The 13,444-nt window shown below is 57.3% G+C and overlaps 25 non-coding genes across 25 annotated transcripts; all 25 read right to left on the bottom strand.

Moving 5' to 3' along the window:
• Positions 1-390: 390 nt before the first annotated feature.
• On the bottom strand, positions 391-509 carry LOC149850856 (5S ribosomal RNA). The gene has a single exon (XR_016426723.1). It is a non-coding gene; the product is annotated as a 5S ribosomal RNA (ribosomal RNA).
• Positions 510-932: 423 nt separating this feature from the next.
• LOC149850855 (5S ribosomal RNA) lies at positions 933-1,051 on the bottom strand. Its single transcript, XR_016426090.1, has one exon. It is a non-coding gene; the product is annotated as a 5S ribosomal RNA (ribosomal RNA).
• A 423-nt stretch (positions 1,052-1,474) lies between these two features.
• Positions 1,475-1,593, bottom strand: LOC149850854 (5S ribosomal RNA). The gene has a single exon (XR_016438106.1). It is a non-coding gene; the product is annotated as a 5S ribosomal RNA (ribosomal RNA).
• Positions 1,594-2,016: 423 nt separating this feature from the next.
• LOC149850853 (5S ribosomal RNA) lies at positions 2,017-2,135 on the bottom strand. The gene has a single exon (XR_016425803.1). It is a non-coding gene; the product is annotated as a 5S ribosomal RNA (ribosomal RNA).
• Positions 2,136-2,558: 423 nt separating this feature from the next.
• Positions 2,559-2,677, bottom strand: LOC149850852 (5S ribosomal RNA). Its single transcript, XR_016434047.1, has one exon. It is a non-coding gene; the product is annotated as a 5S ribosomal RNA (ribosomal RNA).
• Positions 2,678-3,099: 422 nt separating this feature from the next.
• Positions 3,100-3,218, bottom strand: LOC149850851 (5S ribosomal RNA). The gene has a single exon (XR_016426846.1). It is a non-coding gene; the product is annotated as a 5S ribosomal RNA (ribosomal RNA).
• Positions 3,219-3,628: 410 nt separating this feature from the next.
• On the bottom strand, positions 3,629-3,747 carry LOC149850850 (5S ribosomal RNA). Its single transcript, XR_016426881.1, has one exon. It is a non-coding gene; the product is annotated as a 5S ribosomal RNA (ribosomal RNA).
• Positions 3,748-4,138: 391 nt separating this feature from the next.
• Positions 4,139-4,257, bottom strand: LOC149850849 (5S ribosomal RNA). Its single transcript, XR_016438007.1, has one exon. It is a non-coding gene; the product is annotated as a 5S ribosomal RNA (ribosomal RNA).
• A 410-nt stretch (positions 4,258-4,667) lies between these two features.
• Positions 4,668-4,786, bottom strand: LOC149850848 (5S ribosomal RNA). The gene has a single exon (XR_016435164.1). It is a non-coding gene; the product is annotated as a 5S ribosomal RNA (ribosomal RNA).
• Positions 4,787-5,209: 423 nt separating this feature from the next.
• Positions 5,210-5,328, bottom strand: LOC149850847 (5S ribosomal RNA). The gene has a single exon (XR_016437996.1). It is a non-coding gene; the product is annotated as a 5S ribosomal RNA (ribosomal RNA).
• A 423-nt stretch (positions 5,329-5,751) lies between these two features.
• Positions 5,752-5,870, bottom strand: LOC149850846 (5S ribosomal RNA). The gene has a single exon (XR_016426722.1). It is a non-coding gene; the product is annotated as a 5S ribosomal RNA (ribosomal RNA).
• Positions 5,871-6,293: 423 nt separating this feature from the next.
• LOC149850845 (5S ribosomal RNA) lies at positions 6,294-6,412 on the bottom strand. Its single transcript, XR_016436438.1, has one exon. It is a non-coding gene; the product is annotated as a 5S ribosomal RNA (ribosomal RNA).
• A 423-nt stretch (positions 6,413-6,835) lies between these two features.
• LOC149850844 (5S ribosomal RNA) lies at positions 6,836-6,954 on the bottom strand. Its single transcript, XR_016434045.1, has one exon. It is a non-coding gene; the product is annotated as a 5S ribosomal RNA (ribosomal RNA).
• A 422-nt stretch (positions 6,955-7,376) lies between these two features.
• LOC149850843 (5S ribosomal RNA) lies at positions 7,377-7,495 on the bottom strand. The gene has a single exon (XR_016426841.1). It is a non-coding gene; the product is annotated as a 5S ribosomal RNA (ribosomal RNA).
• Positions 7,496-7,905: 410 nt separating this feature from the next.
• On the bottom strand, positions 7,906-8,024 carry LOC149850842 (5S ribosomal RNA). Its single transcript, XR_016426880.1, has one exon. It is a non-coding gene; the product is annotated as a 5S ribosomal RNA (ribosomal RNA).
• Positions 8,025-8,447: 423 nt separating this feature from the next.
• LOC149850841 (5S ribosomal RNA) lies at positions 8,448-8,566 on the bottom strand. The gene has a single exon (XR_016434877.1). It is a non-coding gene; the product is annotated as a 5S ribosomal RNA (ribosomal RNA).
• Positions 8,567-8,988: 422 nt separating this feature from the next.
• LOC149850840 (5S ribosomal RNA) lies at positions 8,989-9,107 on the bottom strand. Its single transcript, XR_016437974.1, has one exon. It is a non-coding gene; the product is annotated as a 5S ribosomal RNA (ribosomal RNA).
• A 423-nt stretch (positions 9,108-9,530) lies between these two features.
• On the bottom strand, positions 9,531-9,649 carry LOC149850839 (5S ribosomal RNA). The gene has a single exon (XR_016426721.1). It is a non-coding gene; the product is annotated as a 5S ribosomal RNA (ribosomal RNA).
• Positions 9,650-10,072: 423 nt separating this feature from the next.
• Positions 10,073-10,191, bottom strand: LOC149850838 (5S ribosomal RNA). Its single transcript, XR_016436427.1, has one exon. It is a non-coding gene; the product is annotated as a 5S ribosomal RNA (ribosomal RNA).
• A 423-nt stretch (positions 10,192-10,614) lies between these two features.
• Positions 10,615-10,733, bottom strand: LOC149850837 (5S ribosomal RNA). Its single transcript, XR_016434040.1, has one exon. It is a non-coding gene; the product is annotated as a 5S ribosomal RNA (ribosomal RNA).
• Positions 10,734-11,155: 422 nt separating this feature from the next.
• LOC149850836 (5S ribosomal RNA) lies at positions 11,156-11,274 on the bottom strand. The gene has a single exon (XR_016426840.1). It is a non-coding gene; the product is annotated as a 5S ribosomal RNA (ribosomal RNA).
• Positions 11,275-11,684: 410 nt separating this feature from the next.
• On the bottom strand, positions 11,685-11,803 carry LOC149850835 (5S ribosomal RNA). The gene has a single exon (XR_016426879.1). It is a non-coding gene; the product is annotated as a 5S ribosomal RNA (ribosomal RNA).
• Positions 11,804-12,213: 410 nt separating this feature from the next.
• LOC149850834 (5S ribosomal RNA) lies at positions 12,214-12,332 on the bottom strand. The gene has a single exon (XR_016435162.1). It is a non-coding gene; the product is annotated as a 5S ribosomal RNA (ribosomal RNA).
• Positions 12,333-12,755: 423 nt separating this feature from the next.
• Positions 12,756-12,874, bottom strand: LOC149850833 (5S ribosomal RNA). Its single transcript, XR_016437963.1, has one exon. It is a non-coding gene; the product is annotated as a 5S ribosomal RNA (ribosomal RNA).
• Positions 12,875-13,297: 423 nt separating this feature from the next.
• LOC149850832 (5S ribosomal RNA) lies at positions 13,298-13,416 on the bottom strand. Its single transcript, XR_016426719.1, has one exon. It is a non-coding gene; the product is annotated as a 5S ribosomal RNA (ribosomal RNA).
• Positions 13,417-13,444: the final 28 nt, after the last annotated feature.

Below are 13,444 nucleotides of genomic sequence, written 5' to 3'. Positions count from 1 at the left end.
TCACGCGGGAGCCGTGGGGGCCGCAACGCACGAACCGACTAGCCGTCATAGAAACGGCCCCGAAAAACGACTGAAACTAGCTTAAACGGCATCCGAAACGGTCCCGAACCGACTTCGTCTGTTCGCCACGTCGTAGCCAGCGGAACGAGCTTTCCGTGGCCACGAAAATCGCCGAATTCCGACATCGGTGTGCCAAGTTACAGTCCGGAGAGCCGGAACTGCTGCTTTTGTCGCACGCCGCGGCTCGTGTCGGGTGCGGGCGCTGCGGCGCGCAAGGCGAGGGTGAAAGGGAAGCAGAAGACCTTGATGGATCAGATACGGTGTGTTGCGGTAAGTGAAAAGAAGGTCGGAGGTTGGTGCCGACGACAAAAAAGCGCCGAAGGTAAATAGAGAGTGCAACACGAGGACTTCCCAGGAGGTCACCCATTCCAGTACTACTCTCGCCCAAGCACGCTTAACTTCGGAGTTCTGATGGGATCCGGTGCTTTAGTGCTGGTATGATCGCACACGTTACATGTTGCGCGAAAAAATGCTCTTATGCCTCACGCGGGAGCCGTGGGGGCCGCAACGCACGAACCGACTAGCCGTCATAGAAACGGCCCCGAAAAATGACTGAAACTAGCTTACACGGCATCCGAAATGGTCCCGAACCGACTTCGTCTGTTCGCCACGTCGTAGCCAGCGGAACGAGCTTTCCGTGGCCACAAAAATCGCCGAATTCCGACATCGGCGTGCCAAGTTACGGTCCGGCGAGCCGGAACTGCTGCTTTTGTCGCACGCCGCGGCTCGTGTCGGGTGTCGGCGCTGCGGCGCGCAAGGCGAGGGTGAAAGGGAAGCAGAAGACCTCGATGGATCAGATACGGTGTGTTGCGGTAAGTGAAAAGAACGTCGGAGGTTGGTGCCGACCACAAAAAAGCGTCGAAGGCAAAAAGAGAGTGCAACACGAGGACTTCCCAGGAGGTCACCCATCCCAGTACTACTCTCGCCCAAGCACGCTTAACTTCGAAGTTCTGATGGGATCCGGTTCTTTAGAACTGGTATGATCGCACCCGTTACATGTTGCGCGAAAAAATGCTCTTATGCCTCACGCGGGAGCCGTGGGGGCCGCAACGCACGAACCGACTAGCCGTCATAGAAACGACCCCGAAAAACGACCGAAACGAGCTTAAACGGCATCCGAAACGGTCCCGAACCGACTTTGTCTGTTAGCCACGTCGTAGCCAGCGGAACGAGCTTTCCGTGGCCACGAAAATCGCCGAATTCCGACATCGGCGTGCCAAGTTACGGTCCGGAGAGCCGGAACTGCTGCTTTTGTCGCACGCCGCGGCTCGTGTCGGGTGCCGGCGCTGCGGCGCGCAAGGCGAGGGTGAAAGGGAAGCAGAAGACCTCGATGGATCAGATACGGTGTGTTGCGGGAAGTGAAAAGAAGGTCGGAGGTTGGTGCCGACGACAAAAAAGCGCCGAAGGTAAAAAGAGAGTGCAACACGAGGACTTCCCAGGAGGTCACCCATCCCAGTACTACTCTCGCCCAAGCACGCTTAACTTCGGAGTTCTAATGGGATCCGGTGCTTTAGTGCTGGTATGATCGCACCCGTTACATGTTGCGCGAAAAAATGCTCTTATGCCTCACGCGGGAGCCGTGGGGGCCGCAACGCACGAACCGACTAGCCGTCATAGAAACGGCCCCGAAAAATGCCCGAAACGAGCTTAAACGGCATCCGAAACGGTCCCGAACCAACTTCGTCTGTTCGCCACGTCGTAGCCAGCGGAACGAGCTTTCCGTGGCCACGAAAATCGCCGAATTCCGACATCGGCGTGCCAAGTTACGGTCCGGCGACCCGGAACTGCTGCGTTTGTCGCACGCCGCGGCTCGTGTCGGGTGCCGGCGCTGCGGCGCGCAAGGCGAGGGTGAAAGGGAAGCAGAAGACCTCGATGGATCAGATACGGTGTGTTGCGGTAAGTGAAAAGAAGGTCGGAGGTTGGTGCCGACGACAAAAAAGCGTCGAAGGCAAAAAGAGAGTGCAACACGAGGACTTCCCAGGAGGTCACCCATCCCAGTACTACTCTCGCCCAAGCACGCTTAAGTTCGGAGTTCTGATGGGATCCGGTTCTTTAGAACTGGTATGATCGCACCCGTTACACGTTGCGCGAAAAAATGCTCTTATGCCTCACGCGGGAGCCGTGGGGGCCGCAACGCACGAACCGACCAGCCGTCATAGAAACGACCCCGAAAAACGACCGAAACGAGCTTAAACGGCATTCGAAACGGTCCCGAACCGACTTTGTCTGTTCGCCACGTCGTAGCCAGCGGAGCGAGCTTTCCGTGGCCACGAAAATCGCCGAATTCCGACATCGGCGTGCCAAGTTACGGTCCGGAGAGCCGGAACTGCTGCTTTTGTCGCACGCCGCGGCTCGTGTCGGGTGCCGGCGCTGCGGCGCGCAAGGCGAGGGTGAAAGGGAAGCAGAAGACCTCGATGGATCAGATACGGTGTGTTGCGGGAAGTGAAAAGAAGGTCGGAGGTTGGTGCCGACGACAAAAAAGCGCCGAAGGCAAAAAGAGAGTGCAACACGAGGACTTCCCAGGAGGTCACCCATCCCAGTACTACTCTCGCCCAAGCACGCTTAACTTTGGAGTTCTGATGGAATCCGGTGCTTTAGTGCTGGTATGATCGCACCCGTTACATGTTGCGAGAAAAAATGCTCTTATGCCTCACGCGGGAGCCGTGGGGGCCGCAACGCACAAACCGACTAGCCGTCATAGAAACGCCCCGAAAAACGCCCGAAACGAGCTTAAACGGCATCTGAAACGGTCCCGAACCGACTTCGTCTGTTCGTCACGTCGTAGCCAGCGGAACGTGCTTTCCGTGGCCAGGAAAATCGCCGAATTTCGACATCGGCGTGCCAAGTTACGGTCCGGCGAGCCAAAACTGCTGCGTTTGTCGCACGCCGCGGCTCGTGTCGGGTGCCGGCGCTGCGGCGCGCAAGGCGAGGGTGAAAGGGAAGCAGAAGACCTCGATGGATCAGATACGGTGTGTTGCGGGAAGTGAAAAGAAGGTCGGAGGTTGGTGCCGACGACAAAAAAGCGCCGAAGGCAAAAAGAGAGTGCAACACGAGGACTTCCCAGGAGGTCACCCATGCCAGTACTACTCTCGCCCAAGCACGCTTAACTTCGGAGTTCTGATGGGATCCGGTGCTTTAGTGCTGGTATGATCGCACCCGTTACATGTTGCGCGAAAAAATGCTCTTATGCCTCACGCGGGAGCCGTGGGGGCCGCAACGCACAAACCGACTAGCCGTCATAGAAACGCTCGAAATGAGCTTAAACGGCATCTGAAACGGTCCCGAACCGACTTTGTCTGTTCGTCACGTCGTAGCCAGCGGAACGAGCTTTCCGTGGCCAGGAAAATCGCCGAATTTCGACATCGGCGTGCCAAGTTACGGTCCGGAGAGCCGGAACTGCTGCGTTTGTCGCACGCCGCGGCTCGTGTCGGGTGCGGGCGCTGCGGCGCGCAAGGCGAGGGTGAAAGGGAAGCAGAAGACCTCGATGGATCAGATACGGTGTGTTGCGGTAAGTGAAAAGAAGGTCGGAGGTTGGTGCCGACGACAAAAAAGCGCCGAAGGCAAAAAGAGAGTGCAACACGAGGACTTCCCAGGAGGTCACCCATCCCAGTACTACTCTCGCCCAAGCACGCTTAACTTCAGAGTTCTGATGGGATCCGGTGCTTTAGTGCTGGTATGATCGCACCCGTTACATGTTGCGCGAAAAAATGCTCTTATGCCTCACGCGGGAGCCGTGGGGGCCGCAACGCATGAACCGACTAGCCGTCATAGAAACGGCCTCCGAAACAGTCCCGAACCGACTTCGTCTGTTCGCCACGTCGTAGCCAGCGAAACGAGCTTTCAGTGGCCACGAAAATCGCCGAATTCCGACATCGGCGTGCCAAGTTACGGTCTGGCGAGCCGGAACTGCTGCGTTTGTCGCACGCCGCGGCTCCTGTCGGGTGCCGGCGCTGCGGCGCGCAAGGCGAGGGTGAAAGGGAAGCAGAAGACCTCGATGGATCAGATACGGTGTGTTGCGGGAAGTGAAAAGAAGGTCGGAGGTTGGTGCCGACGACAAAAAAGCGCCGAAGGCAAAAAGAGAGTGCAACACAAGGACTTCCCAGGAGGTCACCCATCCCAGTACTACTCTCGCTCAAGCACGCTTAACTTCAGAGTTCTGATGGGATCCGGTGCTTTAGTGCTGGTATGATCGCACCCGTTACATGTTGCGCGAAAAAATGCTCTTATGCCTCACGCGGGAGCCGTGGGGGCCGCAACGCACAAACCGACTAGTCATCATAGAAACGCCCGAAATGATCTTAAACGGCATCTAAAACGGTCCCGAACCGACTTCGTCTGTTCGTCACGTCGTAGCCAGCGGAACGAGCTTTCCGTGGCCAGGAAAATCGCCGAATTTCGACATCGGCGTGCCAAGTTACGGTCTGGCGAGCCGGAACTGCTGCGTTTGTCGCACGCCGCGGCTCGTGTCGGGTGCCGGCGCTGCGGCGCGCAAGGCGAGGGTGAAAGGGAAGCAGAAGACCTCGATGGATCAGATACGGTGTGTTGCGGGAAGTGAAAAGAAGGTCGGAGGTTGGTGCCGACGACAAAAAAGCGCCGAAGGCAAAAAGAGAGTGCAACACGAGGACTTCCCAGGAGGTCACCCATCCCAGTACTACTCTCGCCCAAGCACGCTTAACTTCAGAGTTCTGATGGGATCCGGTGCTTTAGTGCTAGTGTGATCGCACCCGTTACATGTTGCGCGAAAAAATGCTCTTATGCCTCACGCGGGAGCCGTGGGGGCCGCAACGCACGAACCGACTAGCCGTCATAAAAACGGCCCCGAAAAACGCCCGAAATGAGCTTAAACGGCATCCGAAACGGTCCCGAACCGACTTCGTCTGTTCGTCACGTCGTAGCCAGCGGAACGTGCTTTCCGTGGGCAGGAAAATCGCCGAATTTCGACATCGGCGTGCCAAGTTACGGTCCGGCGAGCCGGAACTGCTGCGTTTGTCGCACGCCGCGGCTCGTGTCGGGTGCCAGCGCTGCGGCGCGCAAGGCGAGGGTGAAAGGGAAGCAGAAGACCTCGATGGATCAGATACGGTGTGTTGCGGGAAGTGAAAAGAAGGTCGGAGGTTGGTGCCGACGACAAAAAAGCGCCGAAGGCAAAAAGAGAGTGCAACACAAGGACTTCCCAGGAGGTCACCCATCCCAGTACTACTCTCGCTCAAGCACGCTTAACTTCAGAGTTCTGATGGGATCCGGTGCTTTAGTGCTGGTATGATCGCACCCGTTACATATTGCGCGAAAAAATGCTCTTATGCCTCACGCGGGAGCCGTGGGGGCCGCAACGCACGAACCGACTAGCTGTCATAAAAACGGCCCCGAAAAACGCCCGAAACTAGCTTAAACGGCATCCGAAACGGTCCTGAACCGACTTTGTCTGTTCGCCACGTCGTAGCCAGCGGAACGAGCTTTCCGTGGCCACGAAAATCATCGAATTTCGACATCGGCGTGCCAAGTTACAGTCCGGAGAGCCGGAACTGCTGCTTTTGTCGCACGCCGCGGCTCGTGTCGGGTGCGGGCGCTGCGGCGCGCAAGGCGAGGGTGAAAGGGAAGCAGAAGACCTTGATGGATCAGATACGGTGTGTTGCGGTAAGTGAAAAGAAGGTCGGAGGTTGGTGCCGACGACAAAAAAGCGCCGAAGGTAAATAGAGAGTGCAACACGAGGACTTCCCAGGAGGTCACCCATTCCAGTACTACTCTCGCCCAAGCACGCTTAACTTCGGAGTTCTGATGGGATCCGGTGCTTTAGTGCTGGTATGATCGCACACGTTACATGTTGCGCGAAAAAATGCTCTAGTGCCTCACGCGGGAGCCGTGGGGGCCGCAACGCACGAACCGACTAGCCGTCATAGAAACGGCCCCGAAAAACGACTGAAACTAGCTTAAACGGCATCCGAAACGGTCCCGAACCGACTTCATCTGTTCGCCATGTCGTAGCCAGCGGAACGAGCTTTCCGTGGCCACAAAAATCGCCGAATTCCGACATCGGCGTGCCAAGTTACGGTCCGGCGAGCCGGAACTGCTGCTTTTGTCGCACGCCGCGGCTCGTGTCGGGTGTCGGCGCTGCGGCGCGCAAGGCGAGGGTGAAAGGGAAGCAGAAGACCTCGATGGATCAGATACGGTGTGTTGCGGTAAGTGAAAAGAAGGTCGGAGGTTGGTGCCGACGACAAAAAAGCGTCGAAGGCAAAAAGAGAGTGCAACACGAGGACTTCCCAGGAGGTCACCCATCCCAGTACTACTCTCGCCCAAGCACGCTTAACTTCGGAGTTCTGATGGGATCCGGTTCTTTAGAACTGGTATGATCGCACCCGTTACACGTTGCGCGAAAAAATGCTCTTATGCCTCACGCGGGAGCCGTGGGGGCCGCAACGCACGAACCGACTAGCCGTCATAGAAACGACCCCGAAAAACGACCGAAACGAGCTTAAACGGCATTCGAAACGGTCCCGAACCGTCTTTGTCTGTTCGCCACGTCGTAGCCAGCGGAGCGAGCTTTCCGTGGCCACGAAAATCGCCGAATTCCGACATCGGCGTGCCAAGTTACGGTCCGGAGAGCCGGAACTGCTGCTTTTGTCGCACGCCGCGGCTCGTGTCGGGTGCCGGCGCTGCGGCGCGCAAGGCGAGGGTGAAAGGGAAGCAGAAGACCTCGATGGATCAGATACGGTGTGTTGCGGGAAGTGAAAAGAAGGTCGGAGGTTGGTGCCGACGACAAAAAAGCGCCGAAGGCAAAAAGAGAGTGCAACACGAGGACTTCCCAGGAGGTCACCCATCCCAGTACTACTCTCGCCCAAGCACGCTTAACTTTGGAGTTCTGATGGAATCCGGTGCTTTAGTGCTGGTATGATCGCACCCGTTACATGTTGCGAGAAAAAATGCTCTTATGCCTCACGCGGGAGCCGTGGGGGCCGCAACGCACAAACCGACTAGCCGTCATAGAAACGCCCCGAAAAACGCCCGAAACGAGCTTAAACGGCATCTGAAACGGTCCCGAACCGACTTCGTCTGTTCGTCACGTCGTAGCCAGCGGAACGTGCTTTCCGTGGCCAGGAAAATCGCCGAATTTCGACATCGGCGTGCCAAGTTACGGTCCGGCGAGCCAAAACTGCTGCGTTTGTCGCACGCCGCGGCTCGTGTCGGGTGCCGGCGCTGCGGCGCGCAAGGCGAGGGTGAAAGGGAAGCAGAAGACCTCGATGGATCAGATACGGTGTGTTGCGGGAAGTGAAAAGAAGGTCGGAGGTTGGTGCCGACGACAAAAAAGCGCCGAAGGCAAAAAGAGAGTGCAACACGAGGACTTCCCAGGAGGTCACCCATGCCAGTACTACTCTCGCCCAAGCACGCTTAACTTCGGAGTTCTGATGGGATCCGGTGCTTTAGTGCTGGTATGATCGCACCCGTTACATGTTGCGCGAAAAAATGCTCTTATGCCTCACGCGGGAGCCGTGGGGGCCGCAACGCACAAACCGACTAGCCGTCATAGAAACGCCCGAAATGAGCTTAAACGGCATCTGAAACGGTCCCGAACCGACTTCGTCTGTTCGTCACGTCGTAGCCAGCGGAACGAGCTTTCCGTGGCCAGGAAAATCGCCGAATTTCGACATCGGCGTGCCAAGTTACGGTCCGGAGAGCCGGAACTGCTGCGTTTGTCGCACGCCGCGGCTCGTGTCGGGTGCGGGCGCTGCGGCGCGCAAAGCGAGGGTGAAAGGGAAGCAGAAGACCTCGATGGATCAGATACGGTGTGTTGCGGTAAGTGAAAAGAAGGTCGGAGGTTGGTGCCGACGACAAAAAAGCGCCGAAGGCAAAAAGAGAGTGCAACACGAGGACTTCCCAGGAGGTCACCCATCCCAGTACTACTCTCGCCCAAGCACGCTTAACTTCAGAGTTCTGATGGGATCCGGTGCTTTAGTGCTGGTATGATCGCACCCGTTACATGTTGCACGAAAAAATGCTCTTATGCCTCACGCGGGCGCCGTGGGGGCCGCAACGCACAAACCGACTAGCCGTCATAGAAACGGCCCCGAAAAATGCCCGAAACGAGCTTAAACGGCATCTGAAACGGTCCCGAACCGACTTCGTCTGTTCGCCACGTCGTAGCCAGTGGAACGAGCTTTCCGTGGCCACCAAAATCGCCGAATTCCGACATCGGCGTGCCAAGTTACGGTCCGGCGACCCGGAACTGCTGCGTTTGTCGCACGCCGCGGCTCGTGTCGGGTGCTGGCGCTGCGGCGCGCAAGGCGAGGGTGAAAGGGAAGCAGAAGACCTCGATGGATCAGATACGGTGTGTTGCGGGAAGTGAAAAGAAGGTCGGAGGTTGGTGCCGACGACAAAAAAGTGCCGAAGGCAAAAAGAGAGTGCAACACGAGGACTTCCCAGGAGGTCACCCATCCCAGTACTACTCTCGCCCAAGCACGCTTAACTTCGGAGTTCTGATGGGATCCGGTGCTTTAGTGCTGGTATGATCGCACCCGTTACATGTTGCGCGAAAAAATGCTCTTATGCCTCACGCGGGAGCCGTGGGGGCCGCAACGCACGAACCAACTAGCCGTCATAGAAACGGCCCCGAAAACGCTCGAAACGAGCTTAAACGGCATCCGAAACGGTCCCGAACCGACTTCGTCTGTTCGCCACGTCGTAGCCAGCGGAACGAGCTTTCCGTGGCCACGAAAATCGCCGAATTCCGACATCGGCGTGCCAAGTTACGGTCCGGCGACCCGGAACTGCTGCGTTTGTCGCACGCCGCGGCTCGTGTCGGGTGCCGGCGCTGCGGCGCGCAAGGCGAGGGTGAAAGGGAAGCAGAAGACCTCGATGGATCAGATACGGTGTGTTGCGGGAAGTGAAAAGAAGGTCGGAGGTTGGTGCCGACGACAAAAAAGCGCCGAAGGCAAAAAGAGAGTGCAACACAAGGACTTCCCAGGAGGTCACCCATCCCAGTACTACTCTCGCTCAAGCACGCTTAACTTCAGAGTTCTGATGGGATCCGGTGCTTTAGTGCTGGTATGATCGCACCCGTTACATATTGCGCGAAAAAATGCTCTTATGCCTCACGCGGGAGCCGTGGGGGCCGCAACGCACGAACCGACTAGCTGTCATAAAAACGGCCCCGAAAAACGCCCGAAACTAGCTTAAACGGCATCCGAAACGGTCCTGAACCGACTTTGTCTGTTCGCCACGTCGTAGCCAGCGGAACGAGCTTTCCGTGGCCACGAAAATCATCGAATTTCGACATCGGCGTGCCAAGTTACAGTCCGGAGAGCCGGAACTGCTGCTTTTGTCGCACGCCGCGGCTCGTGTCGGGTGCGGGCGCTGCGGCGCGCAAGGCGAGGGTGAAAGGGAAGCAGAAGACCTTGATGGATCAGATACGGTGTGTTGCGGTAAGTGAAAAGAAGGTCGGAGGTTGGTGCCGACGACAAAAAAGCGCCGAAGGTAAATAGAGAGTGCAACACGAGGACTTCCCAGGAGGTCACCCATTCCAGTACTACTCTCGCCCAAGCACGCTTAACTTCGGAGTTCTGATGGGATCCGGTGCTTTAGTGCTGGTATGATCGCACACGTTACATGTTGCGCGAAAAAATGCTCTAGTGCCTCACGCGGGAGCCGTGGGGGCCGCAACGCACGAACCGACTAGCCGTCATAGAAACGGCCCCGAAAAACGACTGAAACTAGCTTAAACGGCATCCGAAACGGTCCCGAACCGACTTCATCTGTTCGCCATGTCGTAGCCAGCGGAACGAGCTTTCCGTGGCCACAAAAATCGCCGAATTCCGACATCGGCGTGCCAAGTTACGGTCCGGCGAGCCGGAACTGCTGCTTTTGTCGCACGCCGCGGCTCGTGTCGGGTGTCGGCGCTGCGGCGCGCAAGGCGAGGGTGAAAGGGAAGCAGAAGACCTCGATGGATCAGATACGGTGTGTTGCGGTAAGTGAAAAGAAGGTCGGAGGTTGGTGCCGACGACAAAAAAGCGTCGAAGGCAAAAAGAGAGTGCAACACGAGGACTTCCCAGGAGGTCACCCATCCCAGTACTACTCTCGCCCAAGCACGCTTAACTTCGGAGTTCTGATGGGATCCGGTTCTTTAGAACTGGTATGATCGCACCCGTTACACGTTGCGCGAAAAAATGCTCTTATGCCTCACGCGGGAGCCGTGGGGGCCGCAACGCACGAACCGACTAGCCGTCATAGAAACGACCCCGAAAAACGACCGAAACGAGCTTAAACGGCATTCGAAACGGTCCCGAACCGTCTTTGTCTGTTCGCCACGTCGTAGCCAGCGGAGCGAGCTTTCCGTGGCCACGAAAATCGCCGAATTCCGACATCGGCGTGCCAAGTTACGGTCCGGAGAGCCGGAACTGCTGCTTTTGTCGCACGCCGCGGCTCGTGTCGGGTGCCGGCGCTGCGGCGCGCAAGGCGAGGGTGAAAGGGAAGCAGAAGACCTCGATGGATCAGATACGGTGTGTTGCGGGAAGTGAAAAGAAGGTCGGAGGTTGGTGCCGACGACAAAAAAGCGCCGAAGGCAAAAAGAGAGTGCAACACGAGGACTTCCCAGGAGGTCACCCATCCCAGTACTACTCTCGCCCAAGCACGCTTAACTTTGGAGTTCTGATGGAATCCGGTGCTTTAGTGCTGGTATGATCGCACCCGTTACATGTTGCGAGAAAAAATGCTCTTATGCCTCACGCGGGAGCCGTGGGGGCCGCAACGCACAAACCGACTAGCCGTCATAGAAACGCCCCGAAAAACGCCCGAAACGAGCTTAAACGGCATCTGAAACGGTCCCGAACCGACTTCGTCTGTTCGTCACGTCGTAGCCAGCGGAACGTGCTTTCCGTGGCCAGGAAAATCGCCGAATTTCGACATCGGCGTGCCAAGTTACGGTCCGGCGAGCCAAAACTGCTGCGTTTGTCGCACGCCGCGGCTCGTGTCGGGTGCCGGCGCTGCGGCGCGCAAGGCGAGGGTGAAAGGGAAGCAGAAGACCTCGATGGATCAGATACGGTGTGTTGCGGGAAGTGAAAAGAAGGTCGGAGGTTGGTGCCGACGACAAAAAAGCGCCGAAGGCAAAAAGAGAGTGCAACACGAGGACTTCCCAGGAGGTCACCCATGCCAGTACTACTCTCGCCCAAGCACGCTTAACTTCGGAGTTCTGATGGGATCCGGTGCTTTAGTGCTGGTATGATCGCACCCGTTACATGTTGCGCGAAAAAATGCTCTTATGCCTCACGCGGGAGCCGTGGGGGCCGCAACGCACAAACCGACTAGCCGTCATAGAAACGCCCGAAATGAGCTTAAACGGCATCTGAAACGGTCCCGAACCGACTTCGTCTGTTCGTCACGTCGTAGCCAGCGGAACGAGCTTTCCGTGGCCAGGAAAATCGCCGAATTTCGACATCGGCGTGCCAAGTTACGGTCCGGAGAGCCGGAACTGCTGCGTTTGTCGCACGCCGCGGCTCGTGTCGGGTGCGGGCGCTGCGGCGCGCAAAGCGAGGGTGAAAGGGAAGCAGAAGACCTCGATGGATCAGATACGGTGTGTTGCGGTAAGTGAAAAGAAGGTCGGAGGTTGGTGCCGACGACAAAAAAGCGCCGAAGGCAAAAAGAGAGTGCAACACGAGGACTTCCCAGGAGGTCACCCATCCCAGTACTACTCTCGCCCAAGCACGCTTAACTTCAGAGTTCTGATGGGATCCGGTGCTTTAGTGCTGGTATGATCGCACCCGTTACATGTTGCGCGAAAAAATGCTCTTATGCCTCACGCGGGAGCCGTGGGGGCCGCAACGCACAAACCGACTAGTCATCATAGAAACGCCCGAAATGATCTTAAACGGCATCTAAAACGGTCCCGAACCGACTTCGTCTGTTCGTCACGTCGTAGCCAGCGGAACGAGCTTTCCGTGGCCAGGAAAATCGCCGAATTTCGACATCGGCGTGCCAAGTTACGGTCTGGCGAGCCGGAACTGCTGCGTTTGTCGCACGCCGCGGCTCGTGTCGGGTGCCGGCGCTGCGGCGCGCAAGGCGAGGGTGAAAGGGAAGCAGAAGACCTCGATGGATCAGATACGGTGTGTTGCGGGAAGTGAAAAGAAGGTCGGAGGTTGGTGCCGACGACAAAAAAGCGCCGAAGGCAAAAAGAGAGTGCAACACGAGGACTTCCCAGGAGGTCACCCATCCCAGTACTACTCTCGCCCAAGCACGCTTAACTTCAGAGTTCTGATGGGATCCGGTGCTTTAGTGCTAGTGTGATCGCACCCGTTACATGTTGCGCGAAAAAATGCTCTTATGCCTCACGCGGGAGCCGTGGGGGCCGCAACGCACGAACCGACTAGCCGTCATAAAAACGGCCCCGAAAAACGCCCGAAATGAGCTTAAACGGCATCCGAAACGGTCCCGAACCGACTTCGTCTGTTCGTCACGTCGTAGCCAGCGGAACGTGCTTTCCGTGGGCAGGAAAATCGCCGAATTTCGACATCGGCGTGCCAAGTTACGGTCCGGCGAGCCGGAACTGCTGCGTTTGTCGCACGCCGCGGCTCGTGTCGGGTGCCAGCGCTGCGGCGCGCAAGGCGAGGGTGAAAGGGAAGCAGAAGACCTCGATGGATCAGATACGGTGTGTTGCGGGAAGTGAAAAGAAGGTCGGAGGTTGGTGCCGACGACAAAAAAGCGCCGAAGGCAAAAAGAGAGTGCAACACAAGGACTTCCCAGGAGGTCACCCATCCCAGTACTACTCTCGCTCAAGCACGCTTAACTTCAGAGTTCTGATGGGATCCGGTGCTTTAGTGCTGGTATGATCGCACCCGTTACATATTGCGCGAAAAAATGCTCTTATGCCTCACGCGGGAGCCGTGGGGGCCGCAACGCACGAACCGACTAGCTGTCATAAAAACGGCCCCGAAAAACGCCCGAAACTAGCTTAAACGGCATCCGAAACGGTCCTGAACCGACTTTGTCTGTTCGCCACGTCGTAGCCAGCGGAACGAGCTTTCCGTGGCCACGAAAATCATCGAATTTCGACATCGGCGTGCCAAGTTACAGTCCGGAGAGCCGGAACTGCTGCTTTTGTCGCACGCCGCGGCTCGTGTCGGGTGCGGGCGCTGCGGCGCGCAAGGCGAGGGTGAAAGGGAAGCAGAAGACCTTGATGGATCAGATACGGTGTGTTGCGGTAAGTGAAAAGAAGGTCGGAGGTTGGTGCCGACGACAAAAAAGCGCCGAAGGTAAATAGAGAGTGCAACACGAGGACTTCCCAGGAGGTCACCCATTCCAGTACTACTCTCGCCCAAGCACGCTTAACTTCGGAGTTCTGATGGGATCCGGTGCTTTAGTGCTGGTATGATCGCACACGTTACATGTTGCGCGAAAAAATGCTCTA

Source organism: Nuphar pumila, chromosome 1 (assembly GCF_984573655.1).
Source record: "Nuphar pumila chromosome 1, dmNupPumi1.hap1.1, whole genome shotgun sequence".
NCBI lineage: Eukaryota > Viridiplantae > Streptophyta > Magnoliopsida > Nymphaeales > Nymphaeaceae > Nuphar > Nuphar pumila.
The sequence above is the reverse complement of the archived record's forward strand: the minus strand, read 5'-3'. Positions and strand labels throughout refer to the sequence as shown.